At 35.9% G+C, this 19352-nt stretch overlaps 1 non-coding gene across 1 annotated transcript; it reads right to left on the minus strand.

Moving 5' to 3' along the window:
• Window positions 1-14447: 14447 nt before the first annotated feature.
• On the minus strand, window positions 14448-14553 carry LOC114914033 (small nucleolar RNA R71). Its single transcript, XR_003800466.2, has one exon. It is a non-coding gene; the product is annotated as a small nucleolar RNA R71 (small nucleolar RNA).
• Window positions 14554-19352: the final 4799 nt, after the last annotated feature.

Genomic DNA, 19352 nt, shown 5'->3' on the forward strand with positions numbered 1-19352 from the left:
AACTATTGTTTTTGCTCCTATAAGATATGGCCTAAATTTATCAAAAGCAAAAACAATGGCGAGCAACTCTTTCTCTGTGGTGGCATAGTTCAACTGTGCATTATTCAGTGTTCGACTCGCATAGTACACCACATGAAGTCTATTCTCCTTTCTTTGTCCCAAGACTGCTCCTATAGCATAGTCGCTTGCATCACACATGAGTTCAAATGGTAGATTCCAGTCAGGTGCAGTGATGATAGGAGCTGAGATTAATTCTCTCTTTAATCTGTTAAAAGCAACCAAACATTCATCAATAATTTTAAAAGGCGCATCCTTGATCAATAAATTACAAAGAGGTTTGGTAATTTTAGAGAAGCCTTTTATAAATCTTCTATAGAAGCCACATGCCCTAAGAAACTCCTCACTCCTTTAACAGATGTTGGTGGTGGTAATTTTTCAATGACCTCCACCTTTGCTTTGTCTACTTCTATCCCTCTAGATGAAATCTTATGGCCTAAAACTACTCCTTCCTGCACCATAAAATGACATTTCTCCCAGTTCAACACAAGATTAGTTTCTTCACAACGCTGTAGAACTTGGGAGAGGTTAGTCAAACACATATCAAAAAAAGGACCAAAAACTGAAAAATCATCCATAAAGATTTCAATGAATTTTTCAACCATATCAGAGAATATAGACATCATACATCTTTGAAAAGTTGCAGGTGCATTACATAACCCAAATGGCATTCTCCTATATGCAAATGTTCATATGGACAAGTAAATGTAGTTTTTTCTTGATCCTCAGGTACAATAGGAATTTGAAAATATCCTGAATAACCATCTAAAAAAAGTAGAAAGGATATCCGGACAATCTCTCAAGCATTTGATCAATAAAAGGCAAAGGAAAATGGTCCTTTCGTATGGCTTTGTTTAACTTCCTATAATCAATACACACACGCCAACCAGTGACTGTTCTAGTGGGTATCAGCTCATTTTTATTATTTGTAATAACAGTCATCCCCCTTTCTTAGGAACTACTTGAACAGGACTCACCCAACTACTATCAGAAATAGGGTGGATAATTCCTGCATCAAGTAACTTCATTACTTCAGCTCTAACTACTTCCTTCATATTAGGATTTAACCTACGTTGATGCTCAATTGAAGGTTTGTAGTTTTCTTCCATTAAAATTTTATGCATGCATATACTGGGACTAATTCCCTTAATATCATCAATAGACCAGCCTAATGCTCTCTTATGCTTTTTCAACACATGCAACAATTTTTTCTCTTGTTCAGTAGACAAATGAGCAGATATAATGACAGGAAAAATAGATGAGTCTCCCAAGAATGCATATCTTAAGTGAGAAGGGAGCTGCTTAAGCTCAAGCTTGGGGTTTGGCTTAGCCTCTACTGAATCCTGTATTTTCTCAACATCATTTAATACATCAACATGCTGTTTATTTTTAACACCATCAATCAAGTCATATTTAGAATTGTCAATTATTTCACTAACAAATTTATTAATCACATCTAATCTAAAACATTCATCATTCTCAAGAGGATATTTAGATGAATTAAGCACGTTAAAAATTACCTCTTCTTGTCCCACTCTTAAAGTAAGCTTACCCTCATGGACATCTATAAGTGCCTTACCAGTTGCAAGGAATGGACGTCCCAATATCAAAGGAACCTCTCTATCTTCCTCCATATCCAAGACAATGAAATCCACTGGGAAGATAAATTTATCCACCTTGACTAATACATCCTCCACTATGCCTTTAGGATATGTCACCGATCGATCAGCTAGTTGTAATGAGACACTGGTCGGTTTCACATCCCCTAGTCCAAGCTTCCTGAAAACAGATAAAGGCATTAAGTTAATGCTAGCACCTAAATCGCACAATGCTTTAGTAAATTCGATATTGCCAATATTGCATGGAATTGTAAAACTCCCTGGATCCTTTAATTTTGATGGCAACTTGTTCTGAATGATTGCACTGCACTCTTCGGTGAGCATGACTGTCTCATGGTCCTCTAGCCTTCTCTTTTTGGAAAGGATGTCCTTCAAGAATTTGGCATAGCTAGGCATCTGAGCTAATGCCTCTGCAAATGGAATATTTATGTGTAGTTTCTTGAAGACCTCCAAAAACTTCAGAAAGTTCTTGTCATCCTTACTTTGCTTGAGCCTTTGAGGAAAAGGAACTGGTGGATTGTAGGGCTTTACTGGCTCTTCCTTTTTCTCTTTTAGCTTCTCTTTGACCAGTCTCTTCTTGAGTTTGTTCCTTTACTTGTTCTTTAACAGGCTCTTTCCCTTGTTGTTCCCCTAGTTGTTTTCCACTCCTCAAGGTAATTGTCTTCACATGCTCCTTCGGGTTCGTTTCAGTATTGCTAGGCAATGACCCTTGAGTTCTGTTAGCTACCATATTGGCCAACTGTCCCATTTGTATTTCAAGTTTTTAATGGCAGCTTGCTGGTTTTGAAAGTTTGCCTTAGTCTCACCCATGAAATCAGTAGTGGCCTTAGTGAGAGTTGCAACCAATTCTTCCAGATTAGACTTCTTTTCTTACTGTGGAAAATCAGGTGGTCCTCTATTCTGATAATTTTGTTGTTGCTGTTGATATCCCCAGGAAAAATTTGGATGGTTCTTCCAGGCAGGCGTGTAGGTGTTTGAGTATGGATTGTTCTGTTGCCTTCCTTGGTTTGCCACATATTGCACTTGTTCTTGTACTGGAGGCATGAATGAGTTGTCAATCGGGCAATCTCGAGTAGCATGTTGCCCAGTACACATCTCACAGGTCTGCACACAAGTATTGACAGCATTAATAGACAAATGATCTAATTTTTTGAAAAGAGTGTCTACTTTTGCATTGAGTGCAGTAATAGCATCTATCTCATGAACCCCAGCAGGTCTCCTCGCCATATTTCTCTCATTGGGCCATTGATAATTGTTGTTGGCCATTTCCTCCAAAAGATCATAGGCCTCATCAAGCGACTTCCCCATCAATGAACCTCCAGCAGCAGCATCAATATTAATTCTGGTATGGTTATTCAGCCCATTGTAGAAGGTTTGCACAACCAACCATTTAGGCAGCCCGTAGTGTGGACACCTCCTAAGCAGATCCTTGAACCTTTCCCAGGCTTCATATAAGGTCTCCATGTCAAATTGCACGAAGGTTTGGATATCAGTCCTCAACTTGGCAGTCTTAGCAGGTGGAAAGAATTTTGCCAAAAATTTTTGTGCTAAGTCATTCCAAGTGGTGATCGAGCCAGCAGGAAGAGACTGTAACCATGCTTTAGCTTTGTCTCTAAGTGAAAACGAGAATAATCTTAGCCGAATTGCATCATCTGACACTCCATTATGCTTAAGGGTATCACATATCTCCAAGAAGTTTGCAATGTGCGCATTAGGGTCATCATTGGGTAATCCTCCAAACTGAACTGCTGTCTGGATCATTTGGATCAAAGCAGGCTTGATCTCAAAGTTGTTTGCTTGCACAGGTGGTCTTGTGATGCTAGATGAAGCTCCATTCACGGTAGGCATGGCATAATCCCGCAGTGCCCTGGGGTTTGCCTCTCTAGCAACCTCATTATTTCCTACTAGGATTACTTCTCTCCTTGGATCTTCAGCCATTTCTGGATCTACTTTTGCCTCAGATTTTTTCCCTTCTCTGACTGCTTTAATATTTTGTTTACAAGTGCGTTCAATTTTTTGACTTGAAATGGGGTTTGATTCAATTCTCACAAGTCGACCCAATTCTCTTTTCCAAGTTGTAATTTTGAAAGATTATTATCTTTTTTTTTTTTTTTTAAGAAGAGAGAAGAGGAAAGAGAGAGAAAAGAGTGCTAGAAATGAGTCCTAAGGAGTCCTAAATCTAGAGATGAAAGAAAAGAGTGTTTTAATTAGGTTTAAATTTTAATGGCAAACAAGTTAGCACAAAATGGACTTTCTATCCTAAGGTTAACCTAGATCTAGACAGCTCCTAACTGTTCCAAGATCGCCTTCAAGCACTCCAAACCCAAAACTGACTAACTGTCTCGGCCAGGTAAGTGTAAGATGTGGGAGGTCCCCTGCTTGTTGCTTTTCTTAGACACCAACTGAGTTGGCCAGGTCAGACAACGGAACCAATTGAAAACCACCTTCTTAAACCATTGCCTTAGACACCGAGCAATTAATCAATTCGAACCCGATCTAACTTTAGGGCTTTCTTGTCCTATTGAGCTCGAATATCCTATGGCCAACGTTTAATTGATTTTAGATTAAGGTCTAGGTTATGCAGGATGAAGGATGTGATTTTTGGGCTAAGGAAGGGTGATCAAATCTCCACCTTATCTGATTAATGGGTTAAGTGCCCTTAAAGTTAATTATGGAGATGCAATGCAAAGAAACAAGATGTCCAATCAAGTTTGATTTTTTTTTTTTTAATATTTTTGGTTATACTATATTAGTTAAGCGTTATGAAATGTTGAGGATTTTTTTTTTTAAATATCTAAAAAAGTAAAATATCTAGATTACTAGTAAAATCAACTATTTTTGATATTAAAGCACCAGTCCCCAGCAACGGCGCCAAAAACTTGATAGCCTATTTCGCAAGTGCACGAAATCGCTCAAGTAATATAATGATAAATAAGAGATCGTTTCCACGAGGACTGAGTTTAATTACCAAAAATAAATGCTAATTTTACTAATATCTAAACGATCGAAACTGAAAGATAGTGAAAAATAAAATTAACTCTAAAGAACTCAATGAAAACTGAAGCAAAATTCAATTGATAAAGCACTAGGGTATATCTGATTTCACTTGGACCAATTATCAATTCCAGCTATTCCGATTAATAATCCAAATTTAATTATTAATGCAAGGATAAATAATCCTAAATTATTTAATAATCTCTCCCGAGTCTTATTAAATATACTAATTAAAACCTATAATCTATCTTCCAATAGTAAATTAGATTTCAATTAGTTCAATAAGCACAGTAATTATTTTCAAGATCCCACAGGTCAAATCTTCTGCTCCCGCTCCAATTATTATTTCGATGATGTTTGTTATTAACTCCAATTTATAATCTTCCTTCCCAGTACTAATTATAAATTGAAATCAATCAAGTACCAAAGATAATAATACTTAAAAGCATTAAGTGCAAATAACAAATAATTGCATTAACAAAGAAAATTAATACAAGATTCTAGAATTGAAATTAAATCCAAGCTACATCAGGTACCCTAGCTAGAAATTTAGCTTTTCATCATATCAAAATCAAACTCAAGTTTACTTGAATAAAACTCCAAAATCATCCTAACAATGAGTTCTAGAAAATAAATGCAAAGTAAACAAGAGAAAGAATTAAAAACTCTGAAGGAATTGCAGAGCCGAATGAATCCTCTCTTCAAATCTTCCAGATACTCCAAACTCTCCTTGCTTGATCTCTAGCTTTCAAAGATGATTCCCTCCCTTCCTGCTGGTGTTTTAGGATCCTTAAATAGGGCTAGGGCTAGGGTTAAGGTGGTATTTTTCTCATGATTTTATTCTATATATCATTATTTTTATTTGGTATAGAATCTCTCCTCCTTTGGATAGGCTTTAAGCAACCACCAGCCATCTACTCCTTATGCTGCCCAAATTTTCTGATTTTATCATGATTTCCATAGTAAAAGAAGGAAAGGAGGCATGGTTAATTAGAGGAGAAGAATTTCTTCCTTTCTGGGTCCACCAAAACAAGGTAAGGTTTCGGCTGCCCAAATCAAGTTTTTCAAGAATTAGTTTCAATTCTTTCTCAGTTTGCTCCTCATGCAGAATTAGTTTGGACTCTGATTTTCTTCCATTTAATTTTTTCCAAGATAGCTCTTTGCCACCCAAAATTAGTTGCCATATCAGATCTTTGTGCTAAGAAATACTAAGAAGAATCTGGGTGTATCGGGTGTTTCTTGTTGTGTCCAACATTGTTACCAACTTCAACCTATTGTAGCCACCTCATCTGGAATCCAAATTTAATTCTATAAATTATGTTCTTTTTTTGCTTCTCTCAAAATTCTGTAGGATCTAATCTTGCTCAATTTGGGATCCTGTAGCTTGTCTTTTAGGAGTCCTCACACCAAAATATCCAGAATTTAGATTGGTTGACTAGATGGGAGAGATTAATTGCTTGATTTATTTTCTGCATCTCTAATTTCTTTTCTGGCTGATGATGCCAAAAAGGATAAGGTGTGGGGTCCATTGATATCTTGATTTGATTATTCTGCTTTGAGGTGGATTCTGATTTTGATGCAAGACCTGATAACTCTGGATGACAAACCCTGCTGAATCGGACTCAATCAATTTCACTTAATTTGACCTTTAAAATATGGTTAAGCCCAATTAGGTGTGACCTGGCTCAATTACCTGCAATTGACATAAAATATATCAGGTTCTTACATTTATTTAGTTAATTATTATATCAATTTCATCAAAATCATTAAAACTAATAATAATAATTACTATAAAAATGCAATACATCACTGTCCCGGGTGCTCATGTCTCTAACGCTCTAAAGCGAGGTTCTTCGATGGATCTCACCCTCGCCTGACCACCAATATAGACTGATCTGAAACAATAATAAATAAATCATTAGTATGATCCAAATAAAAAAATTAAATTTGATTATATATAAAGTGTAATGATTAATACCACTAGGACCAACCTCACTGGGACCCGACTCACTCGTAGTCGGCTCACTGGGACCTGCCAGTGCAGGATCCTTTGACACTGGTATCAGTGAGGCAATGGAGATCGATGAAGGTGCCTCAACCTCCGAGCTGTCTGCAGGTAACTATGAATGCGACCGTCGTCTATCCCCTGATGCCATATCTGCAAGAATTGAGATGTAAATAAATATAATATTATATAATAATAATAATAATCAAATAATATTCTAATGAATATAATTATATCGCCACATACCTGGAGAACAATGGACAGATAACTATTGAATACCACATAATGAAATGAAATATCAACTATTAACAATAATAAATTATTACTTTTCTAAAAAGTCCGAATATGGAACATCCAAGTTTCGATCTCGATGAAGATCGAAACTTGAATAGGAATCTACGGCTCAATGTAATTTAAATACCATCTCTGAACATGCATTCGAAGATAGATTTCTAATTTATTAAAAAAAAATAACTTCGTATTGAAATTTCTTGATCAGAAATTTCAATAGAGTTTTCTCTAAAATAGAAATATCTTTTTTATTTATCATTTCAGCAACATACAAAATAGCACATAAAATAATTTAATTATAACAAATAACAGCAATGTGCATTGTGTTAGTGAAAAAATAATCAGTCAAATAATTAACTAACTTCAGTAGTAACACTAAAAAATAATATGCAATAATTATAATAATATGCAACAATCATAATGATTCGGGTGCCCTAGTCTGGCCCGGCACGGACCTGACCTGACCCGACCCGCCCGGCTCCACCCAACCCACCCCAGCCCGACCCAACTTGGCTCCACCCAACTTGCCCCAGCCTTTCGGACCCAGCCCGACCCACCCCATCCCAGCCCGACCCCCCCCCCCCCCCGCCCCAGCTCCGCCATCACCGGCCCCAGCTCGACCCGCCCCGGCTCCATCGACCCGCCCTGACCCAACACGACCTGGCTCCACCCGACTCACCCTAGCCTGACCTGACCCATGCCAGCCCGACCGGACCTGGCCCGACCGGCCCCATCCAGGCCCGACCAACCCCATCCAGGCCTGACACACAAGCTCCATGCTGCCGCGGGCCGCCATCAAGGCCAGGTGGCCATCCTAACATGCCGACTGTGGCATGCGGCGGCCCACAGGCCCCACGCGGCCGCGGGCCACAATCTTGGCCCAGGTGACCGTCCCGGCATGCCGACCGCAGCACGTGGCGGCCCGCAGGCCCCTTGCGGCCGTGGGTTGCAGTCCCGGCCAGGCGACTGTCCCAGCATGCCGGCTCGGCCAGGCGGCCATCTCGGCACACCAGCCGTGGCACACGGTGGCCCGCAGGCCCCATGAGGCCGCGGAATGCCGTCCCGGCCAAGCGGCCATCTTGTAGGCCCCACGCATCGCGGGCCGCTGTCCCAGCAGGCCGGCCGCAGCACGTGGCAGCTCGCAGGCCCCATGAGGCCGCAGGCCGCCGTCCCGACCCATGCGGCCGGCCGCGGCACGCGGCGGCTTGCAGGCCCCATGCTACCACGGGCCGCCGTCCTTGCCAGTGACCATCTCAGCATGCCGGTTGTGGCACGAGCGGCCCGCAGGCCCCATGCAGCCACCAGCCTCCGACCGCGGTACGCTGGCCATGGCACAACCCAAACAAGAAAAAAAGAGACTTACCAATGGTGGCGACGGAGGAGGTCGGGATGGGGATGGGGGACATCGGAGGGGAAGGAGCTCAGGATGCGTGCGCGAAGAGAAAATGCCCGCAGGGGGAAGAGGAAGAAAAATGAGTTTTTGATGGAACTTGATAGGATGCAGGATATTAGCAACTAAAATTTTCATCGCTAATAATTCTTTTTGTCTCCAATAATTTGAATGAATAATTATTTGCGATGAAAACTAAATTTCATTGCTAATAGTTCCCGTCATAAAAAAAAATTTTGCTAAAAAAATTTACACACAAAAATTATTATTTTCGATGAAAATAAAATTTTCATCATTGTTTAGCTTATTAGCAATGAAAATTAAAAGATTTCCGTCGCTAATAGTTCCCACCATAAAAAAAAAATCCTGTTGGAAAATTAATGCCCCAAAAAATTATTATTTACGATGAAAAATATTATTTCATCATGAATTACATAATTAGTGACAAAAATTATTTTTCATCGCTAATAATCAACAAAAAAAAATTGATTCAAAGAAGAATTTTTTAATGAAAAATTTAAAATATGTCTTGTTTCCCGTATTATTTTCTTCCATTCATTTTTCATTCATCTCTTAATTTGGATAATGCAATAATAAAATGTATATATGTGCGTGTGTGCACGCGCACGTATATATATATATATATATATATATATATATTATATATATATATATATTTATATATATATATATATATATATATATATATATATATATATATGTATGTGTGTGTGTGTGTATATATATGTGTGTATACATTCTTGGTACGAAGCAACAATCCCAATCTCACACTCAATGCCTACTCTTGGAATAAGACCAAACCGTATCCACTCCCTGGGGTTTGTCTGCCACTCCGCCGCCGCTGCCATCCCTACCTCCCTTCCCCCCAAGCTTCGACTGCTGGGATTGGCGGAGATGGAACCGGTGACTGTCGAGTGAGTGGAAATCGGAGCTTCGTGATAGCTTAGGTCGTCGAGTCCACTGTCCTTGGTGATGCAGTCATTTTCTCTATTTTTCTTCGAAAATCCATAAGTATCTGCAGATGACAGCATTGCGTGGGGATCGGTGAGTTGTTCTTTGATTGCATATATCTTGGATCTGCTCAGAAGTCCAAAACACTTCTAATTTAATCTTATTATGGTTTGGGGTTGTTCTAAATTTGATCCGATTTTGCGATTATTCTTTTAGTTGGGAATCTAAATTAATCCTTCCCATTTGATTAGTCATGTGGTATCGAAATCAAATCATATAAATACCGATTATCGTCAAAATCAAATCATGTAATTTACTAGGGCACTACGTTCCTCAGCTTGCAGAGCTCATATATGAAGAAAATCAAGCAAAGATTCCTATATAAATTTCAAGAGTCTAATGGTAAGATATTTACATAACTAGATGCATGAATATTTCTCGATTGAAGTTACATTATATATGACTTTTCATGTGCCCCACCATTTGCACCAAGATTTTTTTATTTTGAACATATTATTTTTTAAAATTATCTTATAATTTTTTATAAATATAAAAAAATTTATTATAATATATATCCTTCAATATGAAAACTTAATGAAGGTATAAAAATTTTTTAAATATTAGTGACAAAATTTTACATTGCTAAAATCACTTCTAACGACAGAAACTCCTTCTAAGTCACTAATACTTTAGTTTTTTCAAATTTAAAATTTTATATTTTCTAACTATTAGCAATGAAAAATATTCATCATAAATAATCAATGATTTGCGATGATATTACGATTTATCATCGCAAATAATTTATTATTCATGATGAATAGTTTCTATCATAAATTATCTTTATTTTTTATTTTTTAAAAAATCAACTATTGGCAATGGAAATATAGTTTTGCGCCGCTAATACTGAAACTATTAGCGACGAAAGTATTTTTGTCGTAAATATTTGATAATTTATTTTAATTTTTTATCTTTTAATTATTTATGACTAAAAAATTTATCATTAAAAGTCGATTATTAGCGACGAAACTTGTTCTTAAGTCGCAAATACCTAACTTTTTGAAATTTTATATTTTTTTAATTTCTCAATTATTAGTGATGCAAAAATTCATCATAATTTCTCAACATGTTCTAATGAAAAATTGTTATTCCGTCGCAAATATTCTGATGATCTACGACATTAATCTTTCCATCGCAAATAATTTTTATGTTTTAAATTTTTAATTTATTAACTTTTTAATGTATTAACGATGAAATTTTTGTTGGTAATAACTTTTATTTACGACATAAAACCAAATTTCATCACAAATAGTTGAATTATTTGCGACACAAATTTATATCATAAATATCTAAAAATATGAAAATTTTAATTTTATTGTAGTGTTAGCGGTCAAATTTTTCATCGTAAATAATTGATTATTTATGATGGAATATGACTTTTCATCACAAATACTAATTATTTGTAATGTAATATTTTCATCACAAATAATCAATAATTTTTGAATTTTTAAAATTTTTTATTTTTTCTCATGTATTAGAGATGAAAAATTATCATCATAAATAATTTAGTTTTTATCGCCAATACTTCATAATTTGCGATGCATAATTTTTATCATAAATAATTTTTATTTTTTGAATTTTTTAACTTTTTTATTTTTTTCACGTATTAGAGATGAAAAATTTTCATCATAAATAATTGATATTTGCGATGAAAATTAATTTTCTTCTCCAATACTTCATTATTTATGACGTAAATGTTTCGTCGTAAGTAATCTTTAATTATTGAATTTTTAAAATTTTTTTATTTTTTTCAAATATTAGTAACAAAAAAATTTTGTCGTAAGTAACTAGTATTTGCGATGAAAATTTAATTTTCATTGCAAATACTTCTATTATTTACGACGACACTATTTTCGTCACTAATATTTGGAAACTTAAAATTAAAATAAATATTTTATTATTTGTGATGATTAATTTCATAGTAAATAATTTATAATTACGATAAAAAAAATTTTCATCGCAAATATGCATCTATTTGCGATAAAAAATAATTTTCATCATAAATAAGTAATTATTAGTGATGAATTTCTGTTTTCATCGTAAATATCCTTATTTGTGATGAAATATATTTCCGTCGCAAATAAATTCATCGCAAAAAGTGACATTTCTTGTGGTGTGCAAATCATGCACAAGCAGAGGTTACAAGGAGGCCGCCATCAAATGGTGCGACTTACAGGTTAATTTCTAAGGCCAAGTGGCTCGTGTACAAGCAAATGCCATAAATCATACAGTGTTTAGTCCTGAGATGCTTGCAGACTCTTGTGCAGCGTGGCAACCATGTGACTCTCATCGGCAGATTCATGGGTTAGGCATCTTGAGAGTCATACTGAATTCCTCTTTTAGCAGGGAGATAGCTGCCTATTAGTACAGTCTTACTGAGTTCCTCTTAAGGTCAGAGATAGTGGCAACCATACAACCACACTGCCCGAGAGTCATATGCTTCCTTGTTTATCCCTGCATAAGAGTCATACTGAGTTCCTCTTTTATTCTCTCCTATCCTACACCTTAATATTAAAATAGAGTGAATTGGAATTCCATTTGCTTCAGCTATCCCCAACATGTAAAACCTAAATTTAATGGATATGGATTAATTAAATGATCAATTGGATGTGATATTTATGTATGCTACATAATTAATTCCAAAGTAGGGTCCTTAAATGATTTTACAATAACAGACATTACATGTTGTAGAATGATCAATATTTTGGATTTTTATTTCACTGCTCATCAAATATTTACTCCATAAGATCATGTTTCCAATCTGATACGACCATATATATATACAAATATGTGTAAGCCTATAAGTATGTGCACTGATCTTATCACCTGTATTATATCTTTTTCATTATATATATGTTATAAATAAAAGATTAATCATAAGAGAGAGTTCTATTTTAGGGGAATAAATCATATTTCCAATGAGCAAAGAGGAAGAATACAACTCCAGAGTTTGAGAAGAAATTTATTTTTAGTGGAACTCTTTAATACCAGAGCCAATAAGATTAGTACTTGGATTACTATTGGAGCCTTCACCATAATTCAAGCCAAAAGGAAAGGAAATCCTAATAGCTAAAATTCCATGCAAAGTTTCAATGATTCCATCAATGATGAAAATAGTATCAACCTTCGAGCTAATTAATTTATTGGATTTGGAAAAAGAGAATATCCCAATCTTGCAAAACTCTACTAATTCTTAGTTTCAATCAACTTGTCAAATGAGCCTCGATATCTTTCCTAAGAAAAAATATTCATCAAAGTAGTGCTGCACATGTTAATTTCCTGCGTGACTGAGACCATAAGGGCTCTTAGTTTTTCCTTATATACATTAAGACTTCTAATGAGATTGCTCATCAAGAAATGCAGTTATCATGAAAGAGACTGAATTTTTTAGGATTCGAGATGTGGAGAGAGGAGAAGCTTGGATCTTGTTCTCTAGTTCACAACCCATAGGTCGGGCATCCACCTTTGTTAGAGAGGGAGCAACCAATTGGTGAAACATGTCGTGCCCCCAAATAATGAGCTTATGTTACAAGGAAGGAGACCAACAAATCATGTTACATCTAATATATTCTAATATATATAACAAAATGGAGACTCTGCTTATGCAGAGCTCTCTATTTGTTACTTGGAAGAGCTCATTATTTTGGATAATAAGTGTAGCTCTTACTTAATATGAATTTTTATCAATATATAATAATATAATATTAGTAACAGGAAGCTTATTAGCTTATTAAACCATATTAAATAAAGAGTTTTTTTAAGTACTACTTATTAATACAAAAATTAATGACATTATTAGTATAAATAGTTGCTTAATGTATATTGATATTAATAAAAAATGTCTATACATTGCTCATGTCCTTCGGGGTCATTAGGTTACACTAATAATATATTAATTTCCATTGTACTTTATGATCACGATCTTACTTAAAAGTGAAAGTAGAACTACTAATCATCCTACTATATTGCATTTGAATATCTTCTTGATGTGACATTTTTTTATTTCTTATTACACATAGGCTGAATTATGATCTTATTATTTTATAGTAATATATTATTTTACTATAATGATAGATACACTATATACTATTACAATTCTATATAGTGATAGTATATTATGATATTAATGTCCAAACTTTATTTTGCTCTAATATAAGATAAGGTGGGGATTTAATCTTCCTTCTTTAGCCCCCAAACCATTGCATTGATCTAACTCTAATTTTAAAAATAATTAGATGTTAGCCCCTAAGGACACTCGAGTTAATAGGACAAGAAAGTTCAAGGGTTGGATCAGATTCTAATTGGCTGATCGATTGGTATTTAGGCAAGTGGTTTAGGGATCTCTATCCTGAAGGAAGGTGGTTACTTAATTAGGATCATTGTGAAAGCACAAAAAGCTCCCATCGACCTTATACTTATCTGACCGACTTGGTTAGTCAATTTCGAACTTGGAGTGCTGGAAGATTAACTTGAAAGATAGGAGCTATCTAGATCTAAGTAACCCTAGTTAGGATTGTTTTGTGTAACTTATTTGCTAACATAAAAAAATAAAATAAAATAAAAATAAAAACTCCAGATCTAGAAACCTTTGGTTGCATGCACGGTAGAACATCACTACAGCCTAACTTGCGACCAATAGATGAGGATATAGAGAAAACCATCAGGACAATCAGAGCTACCACTATGGCTGATGAAGCCAACCCACCGTGACAATTGAAGGAGTATTTTACTCCATCCTCGTACTTGTACTCACCATGCATTTAGGCACCTCCAGTAGAGGCAACTCATTATGAAATCAAGTCCAACATTATACAAATACTCCTATCTTTTTATGGACTCGGTAATGAGGACCCGTATAAACATTGGATGAGTTTCTTGAGATTTGTTCAATGGTTAAAATTCAGAACTTCTTTGATGATTTTATAAGATTAAATTTTTTTCATTTTACCTTAAGGACAAAGCCAAATATTGGCTGCATTCTCTAGATTCAGTGACTATTTCGACTTGGGACCAACTTCAAAGAGGATTTCTTAAGAAGTACTTTCTAATAGGAAAAACTAATCAGATTAGAAAAGCAATAACTAGTTTTTTTAAATGGATGGAGAGATATTCCATGAAACATGGGAGAAGCTAAAAGACCTAATTAGAAAATGCCCACACCATGCGTGCCCAAGTGGTAGCTAGTCCAGTGTTTCTATGATGGCCTATAGAGAAACACAGGCAAATGGTCGATGCCTTATGCAGAGGAACTTTTATGTTAAAGAGTGAAGATGAGGCTTGACAATTGTTTGAAATTTTAAGTGAAAACTCTCTACACCATATGTTGGCCTCATGTTGTGATAAGTCCATGTTCCCCCAAAAGAGGGTTGGAATATATAAAGTTGGGAACTCCATAGATATCCATAACAAAGTAGACGAGTTATCCCAAAAACTAGATCGCTTAATAAGCATTGGACACTCTCCTGCTCCGTCCATCCCTGCATTGAAAATCTGAAAATTTGATCGCTGTCGTGGGCGGTCAAAAAATAAGACCTAATTCACTTCTATGTAGATGGGATCAATAGGTTCGTATCCACAGAAACCTTGGCTGCTGGTTGTGGCACCTTAGGTCCCTGCCCAAAGAGTTTGGCTGCCCCATTAGCTTTTCTTCTTGCTTCTTTTGCTGCCTAGCACCTTCCTTCTCAGGTGTTGGCGTGTGGTTGGCTTGGAGTGGCTTGTTGATACACGTGATTAGCCTATGGTGGCTTGTGATGACCCTAAGCTTCTTCCATAAGTCCTTTAATTGCTTTGGGCTTGGACTTGACTGCATTGATTGGGTTGAATTCTTACAATTACTGAGCTGAGTGCTATTCCTGAAATAAAACATAGAAAGCATCAAATTCTTAATAAGAGAGGTTAATTATTACACATTGAAATACCTTTTACGTTATAATTACTTGCCCATCTTAAAATTTAGGATTGCTCCTCTTTTTGACAGGAGAAATTATATTCTATAATGATAAAAGAGGGGGGGGCACTAAATATTATAAAAAAATAGAATAGGAAGAAATACTATTTAAATGAAAAGAAAAAAAATGAGACTTCTTATTATTGGCGGATAATAACATTCTCTACCATACATCATGTGTGTGTGTGTGTAGCTTTGCAATTTAACTAAAATAGATAAAACATAGCAACAACTAACTCTAACAAAATAACATCTTCATATTTATCCATCCAGAACTACCCAACTAAAATATCTAATTAATTAAGTTTATCTTTTCAATATCCTCCCTTAAACTTAATTCTCTTCCATCAATGATTCCAAGTGAATCCTTCAATTTGCAAAATACTTCAGAGTTAAGGGGCTTTGTGAAAATGTCCACAATTTGATCCTCGGACTTGATGTACTCCAATTCTATCTCCTTCTTCTTGACTTGGTCTCGAATAAAATGAAAGCATATATCAATGTAGTTGCTTCATTCATGGTAGACTGGACTATTGGCTAGTGCAATCACCGATTTATTGTCGATACAGATTCTGATAGCATCATCTTGCGGTTGTTGTATTACCTTCAAAAGATTTTATAGTCATATAGCATGGCATACACATGAAGAGGTCACAACATATTCAGCTTCACATGTTGAAAGTACTATTATCGGTTGTTTCTTCGAAACCCTTGAAAATGTGGTGTCATCCAAACAAAATGCGTATCTGATTGTGCTTTTCCAGTCTTCTAGATTTGCATCCCAATCACTGTCCAAATAGCCAACTAACCAAAAATCATTAGAAATCGATTAGAGTAGTCTGTGCTTGAGAGTATCTTTAATGTAGCCATAATTCGCTTTGCAGTCGTTATATGTATCGACTTTGACTCTTCCATAAAGCAACTAATTAGCCCGACACTATATAAGATGTTTTGGCCTTGTGCATGTCAAATACCTCAAGCTCCCAATTAAACTCTTGAAATATATCGGTTGACTGTCGCTCCATCATCATGCTTTGATAATTTGGTCCCATATTCAACTGGTATACAAATCGGCTTGCAATCCTCCATCTTGAACCTTTTGAGTATCTCCATCGCATAGGCCTCCTGAGATATAAAAATGTACTCCTTGCTTTGCAGGACTTCAATCCCAAGAAAGTACGACATAAGGCCATTGTCCATCATCTTGAACTCCTGAATCATGGCTTGCTTGAATTCTTTGAACATCGTCAGATTGTGACCTATAAAAATCAAATCATCTATATATAAAGAGATTAATAAAATGTTCTTCTCATTTTTATTGGATTCATTAGAGAGCGCTTTCATAGCACTGGATGTAGCATTTTTCTTGAAGTGCACATCAATTCTTGCATTCACATTCTTGGTGCTTGCTTTAGACCATATAATGTCTTTTTTTTAATTTATAGATATTTGATTCATGCCCCTTTATCACATAACCTGCCAATTGCTCCACATAGACCTCCTCATCAATATAGCCATTCAAAAATGCTAATTTTATGTCCATTTAGAAAATCGGCCTTTTATATTGTACTATAATGGATAAAATTAAGCGAATAGTGTCCATATGAATAATAGGAGAAAATACCTTATTATAGTCAATTCTGGCCTTCTGGTTGTACCCTTTAGCCATCAATCTGGCTTTATGTCTCTCCACTATGCCTTTTATTATAGTCAAACCACTCTAATGGATTTTTGTCCTTTAAGAAGAGCAGTCAACTCCCATGTGTGGTTTTCTCGATGGCTTTGATCTCTTCATCCATGGCATGCTTTCAATTTTCTCTTTTATGGCATCTTCGAACTCAACAGACTCACAATCTGTGAAGAAAAAAATAAGGTATACTTCATTTATTATCTCATATATTTCTTTTAGACTTCTCATATTTCGTGGTACTATTGGACTGCCATCCGATGATGAATCCAATGAAGTAGACAATAATGGTGTCGGTAAAAGTATTGGTGTTGATGGTGGTGTAGTAGCGGGTGAAGATTTTTCAACTTCAATCTGAGTAGGCTCATCTTCCATGATCTAGCCATCCTTGTTGTGCCAACTCTATTCATCTTTCAAATTGAACTTCACATCTCTACTAATCACAATTTTTGAATTGTTAGGATCAAATAACTTATAAGCTTTGGATTTAGTGCTGTACCTGATGAAGATGAGCTTTAAGCTTTTGTCATCTAGCTTGGTTCTCCTCTGCTCTAGAATATGTGCATAAGCTAAGCATCTAAAGACCTTCATACATGAGATGTTTGGCTTCCTTTCCTTCCATGCTTCTTGTGGTATTTTATTCTCTAAGCTTTATCGGTTCAAAATGTAGATGGTGCTAGCTACCGCCTCAGCCCATAACTCCAATAAATTTTTACTTTTAATCATGCTTCGCACCATGTTAAGAATAGTATGATTCTTCCTCTCCACTATGCCATTCTGTTGGGGCGAGTAAGGGGTAGTTAATTGATGTCGAATCCCGTTCGCTTCATAAAATGCTTCAAATGAATTGGAGGTGAACTCGCCGCTTCAATCTGAGTGAACGACTTTGATGGAATAACCGCTCTGACTTTCAACAATCATGTTGAACTTCTTGAACATACTAAAAGCTTCTATTTTCTTTTTCAAAAAATATACCCAGATTTTTCTTGTATAATCATCGAGAAAAGTTAGAAAATATTAATGCTTACCAAATGATGTGGGGAGAATAGATCTACATATATCTGTGTGAATTAGTTCGCGTGGCTTCTTTACTCTATATCTCACGTCATGTGAAAGCATCTTCTAGGTTATTTTTCGTGAACACAACCTTCGCATGACTGGTCAGGATGGTCGATATGAGGCAAGCTATGCACTATCTGCATGTTTGACAATATGTTGATATCACCGAAGTTAAGATGCCCAAGCCGCAAGTGCCACAACCATGAGGCATCTTTTACATAGACTTTCAAGCACTTTACCATGTCATTGTTGATATCGAGGATGAACATCCTATTCTTTGACATCTTCACTTGGGCAATTAAGTCATTAGTACTATTTCTCACATAAAATTTCTTAACTTTCATATAGATATTATAATCCTTTTCAAGCAGTTGTCCCAAACTCAAAATATTACTCTTCATATTTGGAACATAATATACATCAGAAATAAATTTATAACTATTATTTTTGAGGTAGATCATAATTTTATCTTTTTCTTTCACTGGAACCTTTGAAGAATCTCCAAAAGAGACTTGTCCTTCCATCGATTTATCTAACTTAGCAAACTTGCTTCTATAACCACTATGTGATTAGTTGCCCTGCTATCTAGATTTCAACTTTCTTGCCTGCTAGCCTCATCTCCTTTATAGGCTAATAATAATAAAGGATCCTCTTCCATTCTCAACATAATTAACTACTTCTTTAATTTGATTATTTTTATGATAAAAACACTTAGAGGAATAATGTCCATATTTTTTTACGAGGGTAACATTGAACCTTAGATTTATACCTCTGACTTCTGTATCTGATCTCCTACGTCCATTATTTTGATTTGCCTTATCTTTGCCTCATCCTCCTCATCCACAGCCACAGCCACAGCCACACTTGTAGCCTCTACAACAACCTCGACCTCTATCATGGCCTTGATCACTTGGATTTTCATCACCCTTTGAGCTTAAGTTTTTATGCTTCTTTTAATGAGAGCTTTGTTTGAAGAGCATGTTTCACTACTTGCTGCTTCTTCTTATTCATGTGATGCTCATGGGCTTGCAATGAACCTATAAGCTTATCTACGACATCTCTAGATCTTTCGATTCTTCAATGGCTACAACATAATCAAATTGATCATCAACGACCGCAAAACTTTTTCAAATATTCGGATGTCTTCTAACTTCTCACCATTCCTCCAAAGTTGGTTCACAATAGTTAGAACTCTGGTGATATAGTCCAAAATGCTCTCAGATTCCGTTATCCACAAGGCTTCAAATTCTCCTCACAGCATTTGAAGGTGAACT

Source organism: Elaeis guineensis, chromosome 3, assembly GCF_000442705.2.
Source record: "Elaeis guineensis isolate ETL-2024a chromosome 3, EG11, whole genome shotgun sequence".
NCBI lineage: Eukaryota > Viridiplantae > Streptophyta > Magnoliopsida > Arecales > Arecaceae > Elaeis > Elaeis guineensis.